Consider the following 11,054-nt stretch of genomic DNA (forward strand, 5'->3'; position numbering starts at 1 on the left):
TAAAAGTTTCATATGCCTCCAAATCTGAAAACGAAACAAGGGCCATTATATGCTATTATGCTATCAATGCAAAAATATGACAGAATACCTTACATTTCAATAAAAGAGCTTGTATTTATGAGAGGAACAGGAGAGCAGCTCATAATGGCCTCCTGAGGATCCATGTGAGTGTCAGCGCTGGCTCTTTAGAACAAGTGTGAATGTTCTTCAGTGACACATCTGCCAGTTGAGTCTCTCCCAGAGGCATTCAACAACAAAACAGGCTTTTAGCAATTAAAGGTGAGGTGCAAATGGAAATAGAGCAGCAATTGAATTAAGATTGTGATTTGTATGGTGACAATCATTAAAACACCAAAACCGCAATTATTTAAGTAACATTATTCCTTGTCTCACTAAAACATTCTAGTTTTAGACCATTGTTTCCTGAATGTTTCACACTATGAACAGAGTGGTCTTAAAGGGGTCTATAGTCTAATTCAGGGCTAAACATGTGACTTTATTGTTGCACACTGGTCGTGATTACGCACAGGAAGGTTCTGAAATGTGATCATTTTCAACAGTTCATATTTCAGTCTTCATTCAAATGTTGGACGTGTTGAAAATCAGTACTTTGAAACAGAATTCAACATTTAAAACATACATCGTAAATCTAATTGCAAAGTTAGCCAGGAAAATCACAGTTTAATATTCCCACACAGTCATTCTACAATAAATTCTAAATAATATGACACCAAAGTACAGTACAAAGACTGCTTTGTATGATACAGTTTTAGCTTTTCTCTTTTGGTGCTAAAAATACACCATTGTGTCTATTTTAAGACTGTGAGGTCTGGACGAGTTCATAGATAAACAGACGGATGCACAGCGCCCCCGGGTGGTCAGCAGAGGCGTTTGTCCCTCGCGACGCTCCGTCACAGCAGACATGGCGGCTGTCTCGCGGGTGAGTTCCACCTTGTTTTGGAACACTAAGATTAATATTTTTATGGAATTGTCATAGTTTATTAAGTTTATTATGATCAGGGGTGTCCAAGCTATGGTCCGGGGGCCAAATGCAGCCTTCACACCCATGTTTGGCCAGGCTATGGTGACCAGAACTGGGAATAATAATGAAATAGTAAAAAAGTACGAGTAATTAAGTACATTTTGATGCACTAAATCCGTTCGTGGACCTGTGCCACGGCTCAGTTTATCATTTGAGAGAGCTGAAAGTGGAAGAACACACAAACCCAGACAGAAAACAACTCTCTAAGGTCCAAATTCCGACCTGTTTTGGTGAAACAGTGGATTACAGTTTAAGTGCGTTAACGAGTCAAAACGAGTATTACAAACGAGAGAAGTGCTCAACTCAGTCAAAATAAAGGTCCAATTGTGTTAATTCATCAACCCGGACTGTGTTATTACGTGTACAGTTTATAAAGCACATGTCGGAGTGACGTGTTGTATTGTTGACGTTAGCTTACATGTTGACGTTAGCTTACATGTTGACGTTAGCTTACATGTTGACGTTAGCTTACATGTTGAGGTTAGCTTACATGTGGACGTTAGCTTACATGTTGACGTTAGCTTACATGTTGAGGTTAGCTTACATGTGGACGTTAGCTTACATGTTGACGTTAGCTTACATGTTGACGTTAGCTTACATGTGGACGTTAGCTTACATGTGGACGTTAGCTTACATGTTGACGTTAGCTTACATGTTGACGTTAGCTTACATGATGACGTTAGCTTACATGTTGACGTTAGCCTACATGTTGACGTTAGCTTACATGTTGACGTTAGCTTACATGTTGACGTTAACTTACATGTGGACGTTAGCTTACATGTTGACGTTAGCTTACATGTTGACGTTAGCTTACATGATGACGTTAGCTTACATGTTGACGTTAGCCTACATGTTGACGTTAGCTTACATGTTGACGTTAGCTTACATGTTGACGTTAGCCTACATGTTGACGTTAGCTTACATGTTGACGTTAGCTTACATGTTGACGTTAGCTTACATGTTGACGTTAGCTTACATGTTGACGTTAGCTTACATGTTGACGTTAGCAACATTAGCATCACAGAACATTTAAAACTGCAGGAGCAGATTCACAGTCAGTGGGGGAAACTAAAGGTGAAAAATAAGATAGTACTATCCATATTTTTACCTTTCGGATGTTAAACTATATTCAAATTTAGGGCAGAGCCAAGTTGGATTGTTTAACTCAAATAAACTCAGATAAACTCAAATAAACTCAAATAAACTCAGATAAACTCCGGGGTTCTCAAATTTTGCCCGAGTTAGCTTGAATTTACAAGCTGTGAAATTCCGATCTCCAAAGACAACTGTAACACAGCATAAAATATTATTAAAAACCCCAAACAAAACACAACACTTAATGCAAATTTCAATATTTAATTAAATACAGAATAATGGTAGTTTTCCATGTTTACCTTATTTTATACATTTTATTTGACCATATTTTGCTATTTTTGACTATTCTTATTCATTGTTGTATGTTTTCTTCTATTACTGAAGAATGTTTTTAGTTTGGCAGTTTTTTTACAAGCTCAAGAATATCGCAAAACTGTTAATCCGTCTATTTTTTTTCCAGTTTCACTTTTATAAGATACAATATTTCTTTATTGTCCACACATGGGGAAATGTCATTGTTGCAACGCAGGTAGATCCAGAGGAAAGTACAGATCACTTGTAGGAAGTTCAAAAAACACTCTTAATAGAAGAACTCTTATAAACAAAAACTCCTATAGACAAAACCTCTCATTCCCTAATAAGGAATGGAGGGGAAAAATAAATAAAGATAAAAATATAATATAAAACAAAATAAAAACAGCTTAGCGTAAGACAAGAAAATCCATACTCGCACTGTCTGTTTTTTTACAGCCCACATCTGTCTCACATCTGTCTCCGTCTCCAGGCGCTGTCCCGGCGCTGCGCACGTCCCGCTCTTCTCGCTCGCCTGCTGAGCTCGGACGCCGTGACCAAACCTCCGCTCCGCTGGCGCCTCCTGCTGTACCTCACGACGTAGAGGTCACCTGGATGTCCAAGTTCAAAAGGAGGGGCCTTCTCAAGAAAAAACGTGTAAGGAATAAGTCTGCACAATCTTACAATAGGAAACACCGAGATTTGATGGAGAATAGTTTTAACACTTTGCGCCAAAATGACCAATATGGATTGGACGAGACACTAGGTATGTCATAAAATGTACTATAACGACGTAGTGTTCAATAAATGATCAATCAGTCAATATAACGGCACATTTTGGGGCTAATGTGCACATTTTTTATTAAGATTTGAGCTGCAAAGTTTTGAATTAATAACTTCTATGACTATTTTATGGCTTTGTTCATATTTTCAGACTGAGATGAGATTTTGGCATAATACATGTGTTGAGCAGTTCAGTTTATAGATTTGTCGTCAGAATCTTATATTTTTTATTGTATTTTTGGCTTTTTGAGCTACGACTTCTCAAAATGAAACTCGCCCCGAAGAAATCCCACCTATTCTGCACATTGTACACGTGTTCAATCTTTGTTCCATCCCTCACCGTTACGTATTGTATGAAATGGTCACGTACATGTAAAAAATGTTTATCAAAGACTTGAATTTCAAAGCACAAATGTAGCACAACTTGTATTTACTCATCAGAAAATGTCTAAATCAAAATAAATCCAGTTTTGGTCACAACTATTGTTCACTGAATATCAATATTGCAGTGAATTTGCTTTATTGCCAAAGAGGCTCATAAAGTGTCTGCCGTTTCTAAGGCAACAGCAGCAAAGTATTGCGTCGTGATGGAATATTGTCTCTTCGTTTCATCATTTGCAGTGATATTACCTGTGCTATTTTAAGCCACGTCTGCCCTTTTCTGACATCTTCTCGTTGCCTTTTGCAGTTACTTTGGCTTCACTGAAAACCTTTACGGAAAACATGTCGGATTTAGGTAAGTAACAATGTTTGATTGGCTAATTCAAAATGTACTAATGCTTTTGTTTTGAAGTTAAATGACCATAAATGTGTCCATGTTACAAAAGAGTCAATTTCCTACTTTCTTTTGGGATCTATTATTGGGGTAAATGTTTGAGAAAAATAATAATAAACTTAAATCTGGGTTTGATTTGGGACAAAAACAAAAGAACGTCTTAGTAATCTGTTGCATTTTCTTTCATTTCACTGTTGTATTGCACACTTCTTGAGCAGGTTTCAGGGCCACTCTGACTGGTTTCCTGCAGAGAAGTTTATCTGGGACTTTCTGCACCACAAAGACTGCCTCCTGGAGGAGATAGACTTGAGCTACACGGTGATCAACTTGGAAGGACTTGAGAACTTTGGTACCACACATTTATCTACTAATGTAGTTTTGCGCTGAATGTATCGACATAACTTTGCCGTTCTGTGATTTCATAGTTTTTCTCTTTTGACAGTGGAGCAGAAATCATTCGGACTCTGTCGTTAAAGGCCTGAAGTGGACGGCTGGTTTCTGTCCAAACTTTATATGTGTCAAGATTCTTTGGAGGAGTTGGACATCTCTCACTGTCCAGAGATCACGGCAGGAGACTTGGCTGCGCTCCGGCATCTCAAGTAAGACAACTGTTCACTTTGAATACTAGTTTATTATATTTTGTAGAGAAATATTTGTGTTTTGAAAGTGCGCTCTTCAATGGCAACATCACAAAATCCAGAGAAAACTATGGAACTCGTTGCTAATTGATTACCAAACACTTAATTAACTGCACCATTTGTCACAATTAAAATGTTAACAACTATTATTATTTTAATATGACTAAAGTTCCTCCCTTCACCCCCACATTTCATTATATATTATTAGTTGAAATTATTTATGTTTGTGAACTTGGACTATACATAACTAACTGTAACTGAAATAAAGCATGTATTAAGCCTTCCTTTTAAAGTTGTTTGTAGTATTTTACTTGTACTATTGAGTATATTTCTTAGTACAAAACCATTACAGTTGGTGACGTCGTGCGTCTTGTGTTTTTGTATGTTTTCAGGGGATTGAAGCGGTTGGACGTGTCTTCACTTCCTGCTATTTCTAACCCAGGGCTGAGTCCTCCTGCTCGAGGAGATGCTCCCAACGTGCCACATAATCGCAGATGGAGATGCATTTGATTTACCACAAAAAGAGGACGATGGGCAAAGAGTGGAGATGCAGGAGATGGGAAATACAGAAAACCACAAATTAAGATGACAAACCTTATGGCAAAATCTTTAAAGACAATTGACACACCAAATAAGTGTATGAGGCAGAAACAACAAACATCCAGATTAGCACTGAAATAAAGAGAAAGGGAATGGATATAGTGTAATTACAAGCAGTATGTCAGAATCAGAATATCACAAACATCACAAACACTGAACAATAAAGACAAAAACAATGGGTAAGTAGAGTTAAAAATAGACATGATATGTACATAAAATAAAATATGTAGTACAATAAAAAGTGAACAGTGCAGTGAGTACAAAGTGCTTAGGAAGTGTTCATGAGTCCGACGGCGGAGGGAAAGAAACTGTTCTTGTGGCGGGAGGTTCTGGTCCGGACGTTTCAATCGATTGAAATCACAATTTGGAATGATATTTTAACGTCTTATCACTTTGTTCTTTCAGGCCGAGTTGGAGGAGCTGGTGAAGAAGGAGCACGCTCCGATTGACAGTGAAGACAAAACAAACAAGGCGAGTGAGTGCAAAGGAAGCGGTGCAAAGGCGAGCGCCGCACAGGAAACAACAAGGAAGAATAATGTCTTTTAATGAAAAATGATGCTACTTTTATGGGGAGATTTTAACCTGTTTGGAGAATCTTCTGGAGACATGCATTAAATATTGGGCATACATCGTGTTAACACTGGGTTTGTCCACATCAGCACTTTAATTTAGCAACTCATTTGCATTAGACTAAACTGTACCCTTTACACTGATCTTTTAATACTTTTCTACATTTATTCATCACATACATTACTGTGCATTAGTACAGTCATAGTATTGTCATTTCCTGTCCGCAGTGGCCCTTCAAATGTAAAAAAAAAGTATAAAATGCGGGAAGTATAAAATTGCAAATGCATCGACTTAATTTATTATTTTCTAACCGTAAAACCATTAACTTTAGATTTTTTTCTTTCTTATTCTTTATTGCTTTTGGCTGTGGAGGTAATAGAGCTAAAAGGCTGTGCAAGAAATAAATCACTGTTTAAAAAAGCAAAACAGAATAATGTTCATAACTCATGCAATAAATGTGTTTTTCAAGCTGATAATCGACTGTTTTTCATTGTCATAATTAGGATCTAAATATCATATAAGTGTTTGATTTTTAAACCACTGCTTCTTCCTCGGACACATTTTACCTGCAGACGAGTAACGACCCACAAGAGTTGCACCATCAAGGTAAAAGTACTATTTGAAATGGAAATGAGATGAAAAGGCAAGGAACTAAATAAACATAATGATCCAAAATTCTGCTAAATGTGTTTCTAAAATGTCTTAAACTTTAACAAACTTGAATGATTCTCAAGGGAAATTACTTGAACACAGTAGTTCACACAATATACTAATGATAAAGTAAAGTAAATGGTAATACAATTATGAATATATATATATATTATAAAAACTTGCTGCTGGTGAAGGATGACCACTCGCTCACACCTCCTGCAGTGGTGTCCGTCTAAGGGGCAATTATTTTCCTCCGAGGGCGAAGGGCCGGCCCGCGATCATTGGTGGGAAAAAAAAGAAATCCCCAAAATAAAATATCACTTTTCTGTCAAATACAGGCCATTGAATCTATTATTTAATTCATTTCACGCCGTACTCTCCTGACCCATCTCTGAACAACATTGTAACTGGTGTTGCCAAAGAGGATGTGAATGAGTTTGACACTTGGCAATGAGATCCTTGAAAAGATGATTGGAAAACCTGTTTTTGGTACATATTTCAAACGGAAAAACCGGGCAAACTCTTGCTGATGACTCCACGTCAAAGTTGCCCAAGACCGAACCATTGATCCTGCTTTGCTGTTCCAACGGCTCCTGATCATGTCGAAACCTGGGCAGTTTTCTCTTGAAGATGTAATGAGTATGAGCTCTGCTCATTTCCTGCAGCCCTGTTCCAAGGCAAGGACATCTTCAGTAAAGCCAACAAGCCCCAACTTGCGCAGGCAGTCATCGAGTTCTCAAGCAAGAAATCTGACAAAACTGTCCTGGATTCCATCCCACCAACTGAGCTTTATGTCCTTGATGGTGGTTCTCTGGTTCACCGCTTGGCGTGGAAAAAGGGTGACAGTCATATGCAGACTTTACCGTACGCCTTTATGGTAAAGCAACAGTTGTTTTTGATGGTTATAGAGAAGGTCCATCCATCAAAGACAATACGCATCAGAGACGTGGTGAAAACATCCCATTGTTAACTTCAATGCAGAGACTGAGTTTGTGGGAAGAAAGGATGATTTCCTTTCCAGATCTTGCAACAAACAAGGATTTATCAATCCTTTGACCGAGAAGCTGGAGAAGAAGGGCTGCTCTGTTATCAGTGCATCAGGTGAGGCAGACGTGAACATGGTCAAAGCTGCAGTCAAGGCCTCAGAACATCGGCCCACAACCTTGATAGGGGAGGACACAGATAGTGGAGGACACAGACGTGCTCATTCTTCTCTACTATGCTGGGACCGAAAATAGAAACCTCTATTTTTGTTCAGAAAAGTCCAAAGCTACGAAAGTGTACAACGTCAGTGAGATGAAACAAGTCCTGAATAGTGAGTTGTGTTGTGATGTGATACAACTTCACACATTTGTAGTGTTGGCAAACAGAAACTTGTGAATGGCGAGTCAACCATCCAGTTCTGTACAAATGTGTTTCTGTTCCCACATCAAGCAAGGAATGTCATATAGGAGCACGGGACCAAGGCAATGGCAGTGTTGTTTGGCAGAAAGAGTTGCCATTCACTTGCCTCTTTGCGCGACAACCTTTTTAGCAAGAAAATCGTTCATGCCAAATCATTTGTTGCCCTAGAACGTCTGCCTCCAACTGAGTCTGTACCATGCCACTGCCAAAGAGTTTACTTCCAGATCATGGTGTGGATTGGAAAGGAAGGTGACATGAACACAGTGGATTGGGGGTGGAAACTGGTGGACAACCGGTTCCTGCCAGTTATGACCAGTACGACTGCTGCTCCAGAATGTCTCCTGCAGATGATCCACTGCACAAGTGCCAAACACAACGGTGCAGTTGCAGGGCGTCTGGACCACCATGCATGCCTGCCACGTCGCTATCATCAACCTCTGTGGGAGGAAGAGTGTGACGGCTAATGGTTAACTAAGGTCACACTCTAAGGTGTGTAAATAAGAAAAGTGTTTAAAAAACATATAAATATATATTAAAAAATATATTTAAAAAAACAAAAGGCAAAAAAAAAATGCATGGTAAAAAATCTTTTTAAAAATGTATAAAGAAATAAAATACAAACAAATAAAAGGGGTTAGTGTTACTGAGCCTTCACGTGGCTGCCCCGTTTTGACAGTTCTAATGGATTGAGTCTTGAGTAATTGGAATAAAAAATGGTTGTGAACCACTGGAACAACCAACACATTATCATCATTATATCATTATTATCATCATTATTATCATTATCATCATTATTATCATCATTATTATCATTATTATTATCATCATTATTATCATTATCATCATTATTATCATCATTATTATCATTATCATCATTATTATCATCATTATTATCATTATTATCATTATCATCATTATTATCATCATTATTATCATTATTATCATTATCATCATTATTATCATTATTATCATCATTATATCATTATTATTATCATCATTATTATCATCATTATCATTATTATCATTATCATCATTATATCATTATTATTATCATCATTATTATCATTATCATCATTATTATCATCATTATCATCATTATATCATTATTATCATTATCATCATTATTATCATCATTATTATCATTATTATCATTATCATCATTATTATCATTATTATCATCATTATATCATTATTATTATCATCATTATTATCATCATTATCATTATTATCATTATCATCATTATATCATTATTATCATCATTATTATCATTATTATCATTATCATCATTATTATCATCATTATTATCATTATCATTATTATTATCATCATTAGTATCATTATCATCATTATTATCATCATTATCATCATTATATCATTATTATCATCATTATTATCATTATTATCATTATCATCATTATTATCATCATTATTATCATTATTATCATTATCATCATTATTATCATTATTATCATCATTATATCATTATTATTATCATCATTATTATCATCATTATCATTATTATCATTATCATCATTATATCATTATTATTATCATCATTATTATCATCATTATCATCATTATATCATTATTATCATCATTATTATCATCATTATATCATTATTATCATCATTATTATCATTATCATCATTATTATCATCATTATTATCATTATCATCATTATTATCATCATTATTATCATTATTATCATCATTATTATTATCATCACTATTATCATTATCATTATTATTATCATCATTATCATCATTATATCATTATTATTATCATCATTATTATCATCACTATTATCATTATCATTATTATTATCATCATTATTATCATTATTATCATTATCATCATTATTATCATCATTATTATCATTATCATCATTATTATCATCATTATCATCATTATATCATTATTATCATCATTATTATCATTATTATCATTATCATCATTATTATCATCATTATTATCATTATTATCATTATCATCATTATTATCATTATTATCATTATTATCATCATTATATCATTATTATTATCATCATTATTATCATCATTATTATCATTATCATCATTATATCATTATTATTATCATCATTATTATCATCATTATCATCATTATATCATTATTATCATCATTATTATCATCATTATATCATTATTATCATCATTATTATCATTACCATCATTATTATCATCATTATTATCATTATCATCATTATTATCATTATTATCATCATTATTATTATCATCATTATTATCATCATTATCATCATTATATCATTATTATTATCATCATTATTATCATCATTATTATCATCATTATCATCATTATATCATTATTATCATCATTATTATCATCATTATATCATTATTATCATCATTATTATCATTAACATCATTATTATCATCATTATCATCATTATTATCATCATTATTATCATTATTATCATCATTATTATCATTATATCATTATTATCATCATTATTATCATTATTATCATTATCATCATTATTATCATTATTATCACCATTATTATTATTATTTATTTAATGTGTTTGATTCAGAATGGGCGTTGTTGTGGAATACTTACCGTAATTTATTGGTGTCTCTCGTTCTTTTGTATTTCTTTATCTAAAGTACATTTACAATACATCAGAATGGGCTATTATTTATATATTTATTTTAAGTTATAGATTTGGGAAACCGCATAAGTCACCAGCTCAAACAGAATAGTGTGGAAAGGTGTCATTAAAAAAAACAAACGCCTCCAAATGCGATAATATAAACCCACTGGTAAACAACAGCGGCTGATAATAGGTAATGCGACACCAGCGACACTCAGACTGAAAATACCAGTTTATGGTCGTTTATTGCCCTGTTTATGGCCCGTGCGCTCTCCAAACCATCAGCTTTTTATGTTTTACTGTTGCTGTTTTTTATTGTGTTGTTTTTATGGCTTTTTCTGTCAAAGTACATTCTAAAATTCGAGTTAGATTTAAGGTTTTTTGCGCTATTGTCTATTCTTGAACTTTGCTTATTTCTCCATTATGGGGCAAATTAAGTTTATCTTTTTTACATTTTAAATTGTCTAACCAAAGGACTGACTAAAACAAAACCATGTTGTTAATTTTGCATGGTTTTATTGTATTGTTTTTATCACTTTTTCTAGCATCGTACATTCTAAAATTCTAGTTAGATT

General features: G+C 34.5%; 1 pseudogene; it reads left to right on the plus strand.

Annotated features, from left to right (window-relative positions):
- The first annotated feature begins 896 nt into the window (after positions 1-896).
- Positions 897-6,264, plus strand: LOC140368898 (distal membrane-arm assembly complex protein 2-like; annotated as a pseudogene).
- The last annotated feature ends 4,790 nt before the right edge of the window (positions 6,265-11,054 follow it).

This window comes from Eucyclogobius newberryi, unplaced genomic scaffold, assembly GCF_026437365.1.
Source record: "Eucyclogobius newberryi isolate DKJ021-1_F unplaced genomic scaffold, fEucNew1.0.hap1 SCAF_10, whole genome shotgun sequence".
Lineage (NCBI taxonomy): Eukaryota > Metazoa > Chordata > Actinopteri > Gobiiformes > Gobiidae > Eucyclogobius > Eucyclogobius newberryi.